Raw genomic sequence first — 15,704 nt, 5'->3', positions numbered from 1 at the left:
ATGTTGTTGGTAAGAGTCAATGAATAAGAATCCATAAACAGATATTCTAATGACAAGAAGAAAATAACTATCCTAATTGACAAAATCATTACAGGTAAAATGCCCAAAATGATCTCATATAGGACTCTAAGGACATTTATTAGTTGAATTTAAGCACTTACTTTCAGAATTTAAATTCCATGCAATTCAAGAAGTTAGTTTATACAGTATTGATTAATATGCTAATGCACTGCAGAAACAAACTTCAAAATCTCAGTGGTTTAATACAACAGAGGCTTATTTCTTACTCCCCCTAATTAGCAGTAACATTTGACAAGCTGATTATTCCTTCCATTTTGAATCATATTCTTTACTTCATCTCCTGGATACCATTCTCTTTTATTTCTCCTTCTACTTCATTTTTAAGTTTTTTCCCCAGGTTCTCCTCATTTCCCAGACCTCTAAACATTTGAGTACACCAGGGCTTAGTCCTCACACCCCTTCTTTAAGACCCATGGCTTTAAATACCACCCATAGACCTTTGACTGCCAAATTTATGTCATGCGAGACCTCACTCCTGAATGCCAGACTCATATACAAGTGCCTATTCGATATGCCCACTTGGATCTCTAACAGATTTCTCACATCTAATTTGGTTTTGCACCCTCTCCAAACATTCTCCTGCCTGTGTTAGCATGTAAGCAAATGTCAACCTCATTTTAGTCACTAAGTACAATAACCATGAGCTTATCCTTTATTCCTCTTTCTCTCTCCCTCCAATCTATCAACAAGACCTGATCATCAAAATCCAAAACTTCTCATCCGTACCAGTGCTACCACCCAAGGCCAAACCACCATCATCCCTCATCTGACTAAAACACTATCCTCTTGAACTGTGCCTATTTGTTGATTTTTGTACCCCAAAAGGCCACTTACCACATGGCAATCAGAGTAGTACTTTAAAATCGTGATTTCACAGTACATCACTCCTCTGTTCAAAATTCTCCATTACTTGGAAACAGACCTCAAGAAAATCCAGATGTTGGAATTAAGAGAAAAGCTTTAAGGTAGTTATTATATAACTATATTTAAGAATGTAAAGGATGTTTATAAGAATGAACAGAGAATATCAGCAGATATTGCTGCATATCAGCAGAGAAATGAAAATGACAAAAAATAAACAAATGTACGTTTTAACACTGAAAAGTACAATATTTGGGAAAAAAATTCACTAGATAGTCTAAACATCGGATTATAAGTTACAGAAGAAATGATTAGTGAAATTGCAAAGAAAGATTTATAGAATTTATCCAAGATGAAGAACACAAGGAGATTTTAAAAATATGAAGATAGCCTTAGAGATCTGTAGGACACTATCAAGTGGTCTAATGTATGTGTAATTGGAGTCCAAGAAGGAGAATCAAGACATAGTGGGACAGAAAGAATATCTGATGAAATATTGGCCCCAAATAGCACTTCTTATTAAGTCCTCAGCATGCTAACATTTATCTCAGAGTGTGGTATCAAGGAAACCCACATGTGACATTTGGTGCGAGGAATGATCCAAGGAAGTCACTGTGAATGGGATTTGAAAGCTGTCAAGCTAGTAATGAATACCTTACCATTTCCAGAGAGTGGAACACAGATTGTTCCTGGCAACTGTTAAAACTTCACCAAGAGTGAACTTGGATCATATTCCAGTGGAAAGAAATGCCTTAGCTTTATCAACCATTTGAAAAATATGGGGGAAATAATAATTATAGAGATAAAGGAATAATAATTATAGAGATAAAGAAAACTTGTGACAATTATAAGTCTTTATTGATGCTCTAGAAAAAGATGATAGAAAGATAATTGCCAATTAAAAGATAAGTGTGAAATCCAGAATGCCTTTTTTGGTAGCATTGAAAGAGGCTCTCAGTTCCTACAGTGAGAAGATAGAGAATGCTGAGGACAAGGACTAGGACTTAATATCAAGAGTAGCAGAGCTCCAAAGAACATTAAACTCTTAAACAATACATATTTTCTATGCCAAGGTCAGGGCCCTGGTTGGGAAATGGAACCATGACACACGGGATGGGATGGATAACACCAAAAATCATGAGTTCTCAGATTCCTTAATGACTAGCATTCCCCAATATTTTGAAGACAGTGCAGAGGCTTTTCCTCAGCAAGACATGAACTCTCCCAGGATTTTCCCTCCACCTTCCCTCCTGGTACTTAGGCCCATATATAGGCTTAAGCAACAGCAAAACCAGGCCATAGATGCACCGGGCCTGATAAGGAAAGAAAGGAATGGTATCTCAAAGGAATTGCAGAATCTAACCAGCAGAAGCTGAGACCATGCATGGCCCTGGAGTATGAGGGTGCATGATCAAGGAGGTGGAGCATAAGTTTATCAATCAAGAAACTTCCAGCATACAGAACTTTACACCCTCGTAAAGCTTTTGGGAGATAGACCAGACACAGTGCTTCTAGGGCAGCTCCCACGTGGACCACACATTTACATTTCTCAGTCCAAAACTATGGTAGCTGTCTTTCCCTCTGAAGAGATATAAAGTGGCTGGACATCCTGCAGAACATCACACTCATCCACTATACTGATAACATCACGCTCATTGGAGAAGATAAGGAAAAAGTAATTATTCGTGGAAGGGTTTGGTAAGACCAAAGAGCTCCAGAGGGGAGAGAGAAACTCTCAGAAGTTTCAAGGACCCATCACATTCGTAAAATTTTAGGGTCCAGTATCTAGGGCATTCTAAGACACCCCCATCAAAGTACAGGACAAATTACTGCTCCTTGCACCTGCTATTCCCACCGTGAAGAAGGAAGCACACAGCCTAGGAGACCTCTTTAGTATATCATAGAGACAGCATATTCCACAACTGAGCAGAAGCCAAGACTCATGCTGCACAACATGAAATGCTGCCAGCTTTGAGTGGGGCCGAGAGTAGTAGAAATGCCTTTGCAGTAGGTCCCAGCAGTGGTGCAAGCAGCCCTGCCTCTCAGACCATACAACCTGACAAATCCTATGTTACTGGACATACTAATGGTACAAAAGGATGCTGTTAGATTTATGGTAAACCCCAGTGCAAGAATCACAATGCAGACACCATAAGTTTTGGAACAAAGCCATGCCACCTGCAGCAGAAATTTACATTCTGATAGGACATAAAGTAACCATGCAGATGGAACCGCCCATCCTGAGCTGATTTCTGTCAGATCCATCAAAACCTAAGGTTAAGGAAGCCAAGAGGAAACCCATAGAAAGCTGGAAGTGATTTTTATGGGATCAATAATAAGCAAGAATGGACAGAACAACTGAACTACATGAGCAGCTAGTCTAGACACCCACGTCATCCACCACTGTTTCACCAGTGCCTGTCCCTCAGGTCAGATAGGGAATTCATTATCACTAGCTGATGGGGTATAAAAAGTTTGAGGTTGGTTCACAGATGGATTGGCTTAGTATGTTGGTATAAGCCTTGGAAGTCAGGAATGAGGGGAAGTCCTCCCAGTGGGCAAAACTTTGAGCAGCAAGCTGGTCATCTACTTTGCATGGAAAGAGAAGTTGCCTGAGCTGAGCTTAGAAGAAACAGAGAATCATGGGCAGTGCAAATGGCTTGGCAAGCTAGTCAGGAACCTGGAAGAAGAAAGACTGGAAAATCAGGAACAAAGAGATCTGGGATAGACACATGAATGTGTTCATATGGGAATAAGCACCAAGTATGACAATTTTCATATTGTATGGTAATGCTCACTAAGAGGAGCCGCTAGAAGACAGATACTATCCCACCAGGTAGACAACCAGAATATATAAAGGATTCCTATTAATCAATGATAAAAAGACAGCCCAATTAAAATGGGAGAAAAAGACTGGAACAGAGGCTTCATAAAAAAAAAGATAAATGTCCAAAAAGTACATGAAAAAGTGCTTAATGTCACAAGTTGTAAGGCAAGTAAACATTAAATCAACAACAACAAAAAATACTACTTCACCCCACTAAAATAGCTAAAATTAAAAAGACAATGACAACAATATAGAGCTAAAATTTTTATACACTGTAGTGGGTATGTAAATGGCACAGCCATTTTGGAAAAATTGATAAGGAAGCTTTTTACACAGGTAAATATGTACCTGGCCTTTAACCACAAAATCTCAATCCTCACTATTTATGCAAGAGACATGACAACATATATCCACAAAAGGGCTTATACATCAACATTCATGGAAGCTCCATGCACAATTTCCCCAAACTGGAAATAACCCAGATATCAATGAGATCTGAGAAACAGATGGTGATATATTTATACAATGGAATACTACACAGAAATAAAAAAGAATGAATATCTGATACCCTTAGAATGTGGTTGAATCTAAAAACAAAAACAAAAAACAAAACCAGGAAGCCAGACACCAAAAAGTGTGTATTGTGATTCCATTCAAATGAAGTTCAAAAAGAGATCAAATTAATCTCTGGTGATAGAAGTCAGAACAACGATTCCCTGTGGGAAGAAGTGGAATGATTGGAAGGGGTGACAGTATTTTCTGGGATAATGGAAATATTTTATCTGTGTACTTAAGATCTGTGCATTTTACTGTATGGGAATTTTTATCTTAAAATAATTAAAAATAAAAAGTATAATTCAATGTCTTATTTCTCTGATCCTAATTTCTGTCACTCACCCTCTTCTCCAGCCCCATTGACCCCCTGTCGGTCTCAATCTTTGTACTTGCTGCTCTTTCTGCCTGAAAACTATTCTCCCAGACAGCCACACTCGCTGAGCTTTATATGAGTCTATATGAGTTTTTGCTCCCTCATTTAATTTAGATCTGTGTTCAAATAAGGACCTCAAATCAAAGCCATCTACCCTTACTATCTTATATAAAATAGATCACTTACTGTGATCACAATCTATACCCATTTCCTACTTCATTATTTTCTTCTCTTTCTTAACACTTATCACCATTTGCATTTGTGAGAGCAGAGACTTGCTTGTGTTGTTCCATGCTGTATCACAACCCAGCACACAGTAGGCTCTCTACAAATATTTGGTGAAGGGTTGTTACACTGAATTTGTCTTCAAGCTTACCATACTTCAAATCCAAGGTATATTTAGTCAGAAGGGATTTGTTTCTAGGTGACTGCTCTGTCTGCATTGTAAATGAATCCTGAGACAACTATTATTGGATTACTGGATTTCTCAGCAGGCTCCAAACAAGATTATCTGACTCCATTTGTGTTTTCTGGAAAGTTTGTGGTAAGGAAAGCAAAGAAAGTCAAGTATCTAAACAGCTTTTATACTCTCCTCTCTGGAGAATTCTGACAATTTTCGCAAAGGAATGGGAAGCGTGTCAAGATGTCATTTTATACATAAACAGATTATGGTACAGTCAAATGATTTGAAGAGCTACCGGATAAATTTTATGACCAGAGGAGACCTTAGAGATCACTTAGTAGAGACATCTAGCAGAACATTATTGCTAGGATTTATTATTATTATTTGATTACAACATCACCAAAGATCTTACAGTTAATTGCTGGTGCATCCAGCTGTGAGTGTCACTCATAATCTTATTCAAACTCACATTAATATAAAATTGAATTGTTTGAATTTTTCATCAATTCATCAATGTATTCAATCAGTGAATAAGATTGAAGGGAGTTCGGGCTTCTTGTAGGATCAGACAGTTGTTCTATTGAGAATGAAATTTGGTTAAACATACAGGCAGGTTAATAATTTTGGAATAAGAAAATGAGGGAGTTGCCTAATTATATTTTCTTTTGTATTATTTACAACAAGGTCTTAAATGTCTATTATCCTTATTTCTTGGTATAATTTAGATATATATTACTATATTAAAGGCAGTCATAATTTTGGCCTGGTAAGGTATTCCTAACTCTGTCTTTCCTTATTTTCTTTTCAAAGAACATACTTTCAGAGTCACATTTCTATTTTACAACATTCACCTTACCATGATCATATTTTGAAGACAGAAAGGTGTTTATAATTTATTCTATTTTGTATTTTAGAATTTCCACATATCTCATCAGGAAGTTTCTGTGCATTGCTGAGTCTGGCTCATTTTTCAATAAAGGGGTTCCTAGAGTAGAAAGGAAAAAGCAGAATTATAAACTCTTTCCTAAATCCAGAACTCCTATTGTGTCCAAAATTTATCTTAAGATCTTGAAATCATCAACCTAAGACAGTTTAGCAATATCTCACTAATCCCAATTAATTTTAATCACAATTGCATGGCTTTAATTTCCTAAAGTTCGGTTATGGCTGGTTTGGAATCCTTAATCACATTGTTGCTTGTCTTCACTGCTCTGCTGCAGATGGCTGTGTCATGCTTGGCAAATGCAATTTTGTGATTTGCCATTCTTTGACAAAAGTTAGTACAGCTGTCCCTTGGTATCCATGGGGGAATAGTTCCAAGACACCCCGCACCTCAGATACCAAAATCTGTGGATGCTGAAGTCCCTTATGTAAGACGGCATAGTACGCAGAGCTTTTCAGGTCAGCACAGCGTTTACCATCCACATCTTCCCTCCTCACAAGCTGAAGGAAGCACCCTTGCTCCTACCAAGTGCTCCACTTGGGCTCTGGATCTTCCATCTCTCAGAGACTTCTGTTCTGCAATTATCCCCACTGCTGTTCTACATGAAAAATTTCTCCCTCTCTACTGATCTCTCTCATTAGACATGAAGTGAGGTGATAATGAATTAACTCTTTTCCTCTTCTCCTATAAATATGAACCCATTTCTCTGCTCTCCATAGAAAAACTTCTTGGAAGAGGTAATTCCGATTCTCTTTGCATTTACTCCTTAACTCACCCCACTATGGCTTCTGCCTTCCTGAGTCCCCTGCTCTTGTCAAGGTCACCAGTGATCTTTTTGCCAAATCCTGTGACCATGCCTATGGCTAAGGACCATATCTGTGCCCTGAACTTACCAGACTTTTCAAATATATTCAACACATCTCAGATCACTCTCTGCTTTTTGAAACCTTTTTAGGTTGTAGCTGCCATTACTTTATATTCCCCTAATTTTCCTTCTTACTGACTGCTTTCACCAGCCTTTTTTTTTTTTAATGTTGTTCTTTCATTATTTGACTTTTAAATGTCAGCACACAGCAGGCCTCAGTCCTGGATCCTCTTTTCTTCTCTGCACACTTTCCTCAAATGATTATGATCTATTCCCATCATTTTCATGCCATCCAGATGTTACAAAAACCAAATTTATTTCTCCAGTGCTGACTCCTCCTTGACCTTCAGACTCATGTGTCAAACTGCTGGCTTGACCTCTCCACCCACGTCCCCAGGACTTCTCAAACATACCATGGTCAAAGCAGAACTTTTAATTTTCATTCTGTAAATAGTTTTTTTTTTTCAAAGTCTTCCCCATCTTAGAAAGTGGCACTATCTCAGAAAGTGAGACAGCCTCACAGTGATCAAGCTAGAAACATGTGAGTCCTTCTTGACTTATCCCCCTCCAGCACGACAACATTCATTTCACGAGCAAAGTCCATTGCTTCTACTAACTATTGACTCTCAGGTTGCAACACTCCTAGTTGAAGCACATCAGCTCTTATTGGATTACTGCCAAGTGGTTTCCCTGATTCAACTCTTGCCCCCTAGCCCATGCTCCAGACAAAGTGAACTGTTGAAAACATAAATGAGAACATCCCACTTCTCTCCTTAAAAACCCTCATTAGCTTCCAATTTAAAGTGAGATGAAATCCACTTTCTCACCTTGGTCTGCTAGGGCTCACAAAGTCTGACTTAGGTGCTGCCTCTCTGTGCTCACCTCATGTCTGTGCTTGTATCACACTGCCCCAGCCACATTGAATTCTCTAGGAATTTTCCTGTTTCAAAGCTTTGCACTGGGCTTCCCTGGTGGCGCAGTGGTTGAGAGTCTGCCTGCCAATGCAGGGGACATGGGTTCGAGCCCTGGTCTGGGAAGATCCCACATGCCGCGGAGCAACTGAGCCCATGAGCCACAATCACTGAGCCTGCGCGTCTGGAGCCTGTGCTCCGCAACAAGAGAGGCCGCGACAGTGAGAGGCCCATGCACCGCGATGAAGAGTGGCCCCCACTTGCCGCAACTGGAGAAAGCCCTCGCACAGAAACGAAGACCCAACACAGCCAAAAATAAATAAATAAATAAACTAGTAAATTGGCCACATAAGATCTTAAAAAAAAAAAAAAAAAAAGCTTTGCACTTACTCTGCTTGCAAGGTTGTTTCCCAAGATTTTCCCATGCTGGGCTCCTTCTCATCCTTCAATTCTATCCAGAGGAGATTCCGGCAGCGGAACCCCCTCGCTCATCATATTATTATCTTTGTTTTTGTTTTAAGCACTTGCCATCCAGTATTCATCTTTTCCATAAGTCTATTTATGAAGTGTACACACTACACAAAGGCAGATACTTTGTTCACCTCTTTCATCAAATTATTCTCAGTAGCACAGTACCAGTCAAATACAACTCAATAAATACTCGAACAAACCAATGAATAACTAAATTTAACTGATTAGTCTTTCTCCTTAACACTCTTTTCTATTCTCCTTAACATTCTTTTCTATTCTCTGGTTGAGTAATTCAAAGTCATTTCCCATTCTCTCCCCAAAGATGTTATAATATAGTTACATCATAGTGTGCTCCAAGGTCTCTGAACCTAAATTACTGACAATCTGAATTTATTTATATGTATTGTATCCATTAGAAATACTTTTACTTGCAAGAAATAGAATTCCTGGCAAAGAGTTTACATTTTGCATGTAACTAGAAGTCCAGAGGAGGCTTGTGGCTGCAGTGATGTCTAGTTTAAGGTTGGCATCTAATTCTCTCACCTTTCCCCTCCTGGCCCCATGGTAGGCGCTGCAGTTCCAAGCATCACACAATTATATTCAGTGCCTGGAAGCAAGTGCAACTCAAGGGAGAGACAGTTTTCTGTCACTCCCTTGCCACTACTGAAGGAAAAAATCTTTTCCAGAAACCCCTGAGCAAACTTCTGCTGGCATGCCATTGGCCAGAAGTGGGGCACATACCCACCTGTAGAAATAAAAATAGGTATTTTGGTACTAAGGAGGAAGGAGGGAATGGCTTCTGGCGGACAATAAAGAATAAGGGCTATAAACTATCACAACTTTAGCCAAATTTCAGCCTTCCCTTTTTGGCTTTGCTTAGCAAAGGCGGCAGATGGCAATTGCCCCAGGTTCCACTCCATTACTCTACTCGCAAACCTGCAATGTTTTCAACGCATGAGCACTGTGATTGAAGCAGACAGGGAGGCCTTGTGCTTTCTCCACTGTGGTAATACATGTGGGCTCTGTGGCCACTTTAAATTGTCGATTCTGTCATCTCCTTAAATTTTAAAATCAAGCTATGAAGAGTTAAAGTGATTTCTCATAACTTCCTTTCTGGAGCTAAAACTTGGCAAAAATAGAATTTCCATAATTAATATTGCTTTGAAGCCAGCATCTACTTTCATAGGCAGGATTTTCCCCAAATTTTTTAAAAAATTTATTTATTTATTTATTTATTTATTTATTTATTTATATTTTAGCTGCATTGGGTCTTCGTTGCTGCGCGTGGGTTTTCTCTAGTTGCTGCGAGCAGGGGCTACTCTTCATTGTAGTGCGCGGGCTTCTCATTGTTGTGGCTTCTCTTGTTGCAGAGCATGGGCTCTAGGCACACCGGCTCAGTAGCTGTGGTGCACGGGCTTAGTTGCCCCACGGCACGTGGGCTCTTCTTCCCGGACCAGGGCTCCAACCTGTGTCCCCTGCATTGGCAGGTGGATTCTTAACCACTGCGCCACCAGGGAAGTCCCTTTCCCCCATTTTAAGCTTACTACAAGATTGGACTATCTCTTATTACTTTCCTTTTCAGGAACAACCTCTCCAATCCTATTCTGAAACCCCCAGATATTGTGCTACTGGATTTGTAACCTTTAGGAGTGAAGAAAACAATATATGGGGCTAGTGTGGAGGACAGGCTCTTGGTGCTCCAGCCAGGCATCATGGCTGTGCCACTGAGGTGGGAGAGCCAAGTTCAGGACACTGGTCCACAAGAGACCTCCCAGCTCCACATAATATCAAACAGCAAAAATCTCCCAGAGATCTCCATCTCAACGCCAAGACCCAGCTCCACTAAACGACCAGCAAGCTACAGTGCAAGACACCCTATGCCAAACAACTGGCAAGACAGGAACACAACCCCATCCATTAGCACAGAGGCTGCCTAAAATCATAATAAGGCCACAGACACCCCAAAACACACCACCAGAAATGGACCTGCCCACAAGAAAGACAAGATCCAGCCTCATCAACCAGAACACAGGCACTAGCCCCCTCCACCAGAAAGCCTGCACAACTCACTGAACCAACCTTAGTCACTGGGGATAGACACCAAAAACAACGGAAACTATGAACCTGCAGCCTGTGAAAAGGAGACCCCAAACACAGTAAGTTAAGTAAAATGAGAAGACAGAGAAACACCCACAGATGAAGGAGCAAGGCGAAAACCCACCAGACCTAACAAATGAAGAGGAAATAGGCAGTCTACCTGAAAAAGATTTCAGAATAATGATAGGAAAGATGATCCAAAATTTTGGAAATAGAATGGAGAAAACACAAGAAACATTTAACAAGGACCTAGAAGAACTAAAGAGCAAACAAACAGTGATGAACAACACAATAAATGTAATTAAAGATTCTCTAGAAGGGATCAATAGCAGAATAACTGAGGCAGAGGAACGGATAAGTGACCTGGAAGATAAAATAGTGGAAATAACTACTGCAGAGCAGAATAAAGAAAAAAGAATGAAAAGAATTGAGGACAGTCTCAGAGACCTCTGGGACAACATTAAACGCACCAACATTCAAATTATAGGGGTCCCAGAAGAAGAAGAGAAAAAGAAAGGGACTGAGAAAATATTTGAAGAGATTATAGTTGAAAACTTCCCTAATATGGGAAAGGAAATAGTTAATCAAGTCCAGGAAGCACAGAGAGTCCCATACAGGATAAATCCAAGGGGAAACATGCCAAGACACATATTAATCAAATTATCAAAAATTAAATACAAAGAACAAATATTAAAAACAGCAAGGGAAAAACAACAAGTAACACATAAGGAAATCCCTATAAGGTTAACAGCTGAAACCTGCAATCCAGAAGGGAGTGGCAGGACATATTTAAAGTGATGAAAGAGAAAAACCTACAACCAAGATTACTCTACCAAGCAAGGATCTCATTCAGATTTGATGGAGAAGTTAAAAGCTTTACAGACAAGCAAAAGCTAAAAGAATTCAGCACCTCCAAACCAGCTTTACAACAAATGCTAAAGGAACTTCTCTAGGCATGAAACACAAGAGAAGGAAAAGACCTACAAAAAGAAACCCAAAACAATTAAGAAAATGGTAATAGGAACATACATATCGATAACTACCTTAAATGTAAATGGATTAAATGCTCCAACCAAAAGACATAGACTGGCTGAATGGATACAAAAACAAGACCAGTATATATGCTGTCTACAAGAGACCCACTTCAGACCTAGGGACACATACAGACTGAAAGTGAGGGGATGGAAAAAGATATTCCATGCAAATGGAAATCAAAAGAAAGCTGGAGTAGCAATTCTCATATCAGACAAAATAGACTTTAAAACAAAGACTATTACAAGAGACAAAGAAGGACACTAAATAATGATCAAGGGATCAATCCAAGAAGAAGATATAACAATTGTAAATATTTATGCACCCAACATAGGAGCACCTCAATACATAGGGCAAATACTAACAGCCATAAAAGGGGAAATCGACAGTAACAAAATCATAGTAGGGGACTTTAACACCCCACTTTCACCAATGGACAGATCATCCAAAATGAAAATAAATAAGGAAACACAAGCTGTAAATGATACATTAAACAAGATGCACTTAATTGATATTTATAGGACATTTCATCCAAAAACAACAAAATACACATTCTTCTCAAGTGCTCATGGAACATTCTCCAGGATAGATCATATCTTGGGTCACAAATCAAGCCTTGGTAAATGTAAGAAAATTGAAATAGTATCAAGTATCTTTTCCAACCGCAATGCTATAAGAATAGATATCAATTACAGGAAAAAATCTGTAAGAAATACAAACACATGGAGGCTAAACAACACACTACTTAATAACCAAGAGATAACTGAAGAAATCAAAGAGGAAATCAAAAATAGCTAGAAACAAATGACAATGAAAACACAACGACCCAAAACCTACGGGATGCAGCAAAAGCAGTTCTAAGAGGGAAGTTTATAGCTATACAAGCCTACCTTAAGAAACAAGAAACATCTCAAATAAACAACCTAACCTTACACCTAAAGCAATTAGAGAAAGAAGAACAAAAAAACCCCAAAGTTAGCAGAAGGAAAGAAATCATAAAGATCAGATCATGAATAAATGAAAAAGAAATGAAGGAAATGATAGCAAAGATCAATAAAACTAAAAGCTGGTTCTTTGAGAAGATAAACCATTAGCCAGAATTATCAAGAAAAAAAGGAAGAAGACTCAAATCAACAGAATTAGAAATGAAAAAGGAGAAGTAACCACTGACACTGCAGAAATACAAAGGATCATGAGAGATTACTACAAGCAACTCTATGCCAATAAAATGGACAACCTGGAAGAAATGGACAAATTCTTAAAAATGCACAACCTGCCGAGACTGAACCAGGAGGAAATAGAAAAAGTGAACAGACCAATCACAAGCCCTGAAATTGAAACTGTGACTAAAAATCTTCCAAGAAACAAAAGCCCAGGACCAGATGGCTTCACAGGGGAATTCTATCAAACATTTAGAGAAGAGCTAACACCTATCCTTCTCAAACTCTTCCAAAATATAGCAGAGGGAGGAACACTCCCAAGTTCATTCTACGAGGCCACCATCACCCTGATACCAAAACCAGACAAAGATGTCACAAAGAAAGAAAACTACAGGCCAATGTCACTGATGAATATAGATGCAAAAATTCTCAACAAAATACTAGCAAACAGAATCCAACAGCACATTAAAAGGATCATACATTATGATCAAGTGGGGTTTATCCCAGGAAGGCAAGGATTCATCAATATATGCAAATCAATCAACATGATACACCATATTAACAAACTGAAGGAGAAAAACCATATGATCATCTCAATAGATGCAGAGAAAGCTTTTGACAAAATTCAGCACCCATTTTTGATAAAAAAACCTCCAGAAAGTAAGCATTGAGGGAACTTTCCTCAACATAATAAAGGCCATATATGACAAACCCACAGCCAACATCGTCCTCAATGGTGAAAAACTGAAACCAGTTCCACTAAGATCAGGAACAAGACAAGGATGTCCACTCTTGCCACTATTATTCAACACAGTTTTAGAAGTCCTAGCCCTGGCAATCAGAGAAGAACAAGAAATAAAAGGAATCCAAATTGGAAAAGAAGTAAAGCTGTCACTGTTTGCAGATGACATGATACTATACATAGAGAATCCTAAAGATGCTACCAGAAAACTACTAGAGCTAATCAATGAATTTGGTAAAGTAGCAGGATACAAAATTAATGCACAGAAACCTCTTGCATTCCTATACACTAATGATGAAAAATCTGAAAGTGAAATTAAGAAAACACTCCCATTTACCAATGCAACAAAAAGAATAAACTACCTAGGAATAAACCTACCTAAGGAGACAAAAGACCTGTATGCAGAAAATTATAAGACACTGATGAAAGAAATTAAAGATGATACCAATAGATGGAGAGATATACCATGTTCTTGGATTGGAAGAATCAACATTGTGAAAATGACTCTACTACCCAAAGCAATCTACAGATTCAATGCAATCCCTATCAAACTACCACTGGCATTTTTCACAGAACTAGAACAAAAAATTTCACAATTTGTATGGAAACACAAAAGACCCCGAATAGCCAAAGCCATCTTGAGAAAGCAAAACGGAGCTGGAGGAATCAGGCTCCCTGACTTCAGACTATACTACAAAGCTACAGTAATCAAGACAGTATGGTACTGGCACAAAAACAGAAACATAGATCAATGGAACAGGATAGAAAGCCCAGAGATAAACCCATGCACATATGGTCAACTTATCTTTGATAAGGGAGGCAAGAATATACAGTGGAGAAAAGACAGCCTCTTCAGTAATTGGTGCTGGGAAAACTGGACAGCTACATGTAAAAGAATGAAATTAGAACACTCCCTAACACCACACACAAAAATAAACTCAAAATGGATTAAAGACCTAAATGTAAGGCCAGACACTATCAAACTCTTAGAGGAAAACATAGGCAGAACACTCTATGACATAAATCACAGCAAGATCCTTTTTGACCCACCCTAGAGAAATGGAAATAAAAACAAAAATAAACAAATGGGACCTAATGAAACTTAAAAGCTTTTGCACAGCAAAGGAAACCATAAACAAGACCAAAAGACAACCCTCAGAATGGGAGAAAATATTTGCAAATGAAGCAACTGACAAAGGATTAATCTCCAAAACATACAAGCAACTCATGCAGCTCAATATCAAAAAAACAAACAACCCAATCCAAAAATGGGCAGAAGACCTAAATAGATGTTTCTCCAAAGAAGATATACAGATTGCCAACAAACACATGAAAGAATGTTCAACATCATTAATCATTAGAGAAATGCAAATCAAAACTCCAATGAGGTATCACCTCACACCAGTCAGAATGGCCATCATTAAAAAACCTACAAACAGTAAATGCTGGAGAGGGTGTGGAGAAAAGGGAACCCTCTTGCACTTTTGGTGGGAATGTAAATTGATACAACCACTATGGAGAACAGAATGGAGGTTCCTTAAAAAACTAAAACTAGAACTACCACATGACCCAGCAATCCCACTACTGGGCATATACCCTGAGAAAACCATAATTCAAAAAGAGTCATGTACCACAATGTTCATTGCAGCTCTATTTACAATAGCCAGACATGGAAGTAACCTAAGTGTCCATCAACAGATGAATGGATAAAGAAGATGTGGCACATATATACAATGGAATATTACTCAGCCATAAAAGGGAACGAAACTGAGTTATTTGTAGTGAGGTGGATGGACCTAGAGTCTGTCATACAGAGTGAAAAAAGTCAGAAAGAGAAAAACAAATACCGTATGCTAATACATATATATGGAATCTAAAAAAAAAAAAGAAAATGGTCAGAAGAACCTAGGGGAAAGACAGGAATAAAGATGCAGACCTACTAGAGAATGGACTTGAGGATATGGGGAGGGGGAAGGGTAAGCTGGGACAAAGTGAGAGAGTGACATGGACATATATACACTACCAAACATAAAATAGATAGCTAGTGGGAAGCAGCTGCATAGCACAGGGAGATCAGCTCGGTGCTTTGTGACCACTTAGAGGGGTGGGATAGGGAGGGTGGGAGGGAGGGAAATGCAAGAGGGAAGAGATATGGGGACATATGTATATGTATAACTGATTCACTTTGTTATAAAGCAGAAACTGACACACCATTGTAAAGCAATTATACTCTGATAAACATGTTAAAAGGATAAAACAATATATGGGGCTAAAACAAATAAAGAAAAAACTATTGGGACTATTTGTGCACAGATTTTTTACGATCCCTTAGCCTTATTGAACTTAGTTGTCTACTTAATCCTCCATGTTTCTGAATGAATTA

General features: G+C 38.7%; 1 protein-coding gene across 3 annotated transcripts in view; it reads right to left on the bottom strand.

The window, feature by feature from the left end:
• Positions 1–5,400: 5,400 nt before the first annotated feature.
• SLC27A6 (solute carrier family 27 member 6) overlaps positions 5,401–15,704 on the bottom strand; it is a 105,737-nt gene continuing 95,433 nt past the window's right edge. Inside the window, exons 14-15 of one of the 3 annotated variants that reach the window (XR_005019516.1) lie at positions 5,957–6,085; positions 5,401–5,677 (exon numbers count right to left, since the gene is read on the bottom strand). The gene's annotated coding sequence lies outside the window, so the exon portion shown is untranslated. The remainder of the gene's footprint in view (positions 5,678–5,956; positions 6,086–15,704) is intronic. The other 2 variants (XR_005019515.1, XR_005019514.1) reach the window with 2 other exon arrangements.

Source organism: Balaenoptera musculus, chromosome 3 (genome assembly GCF_009873245.2).
Source record: "Balaenoptera musculus isolate JJ_BM4_2016_0621 chromosome 3, mBalMus1.pri.v3, whole genome shotgun sequence".
Taxonomy (NCBI): Eukaryota; Metazoa; Chordata; class Mammalia; order Artiodactyla; family Balaenopteridae; genus Balaenoptera; species Balaenoptera musculus.
This window is presented reverse-complemented; position numbering and strand designations above follow the sequence as displayed.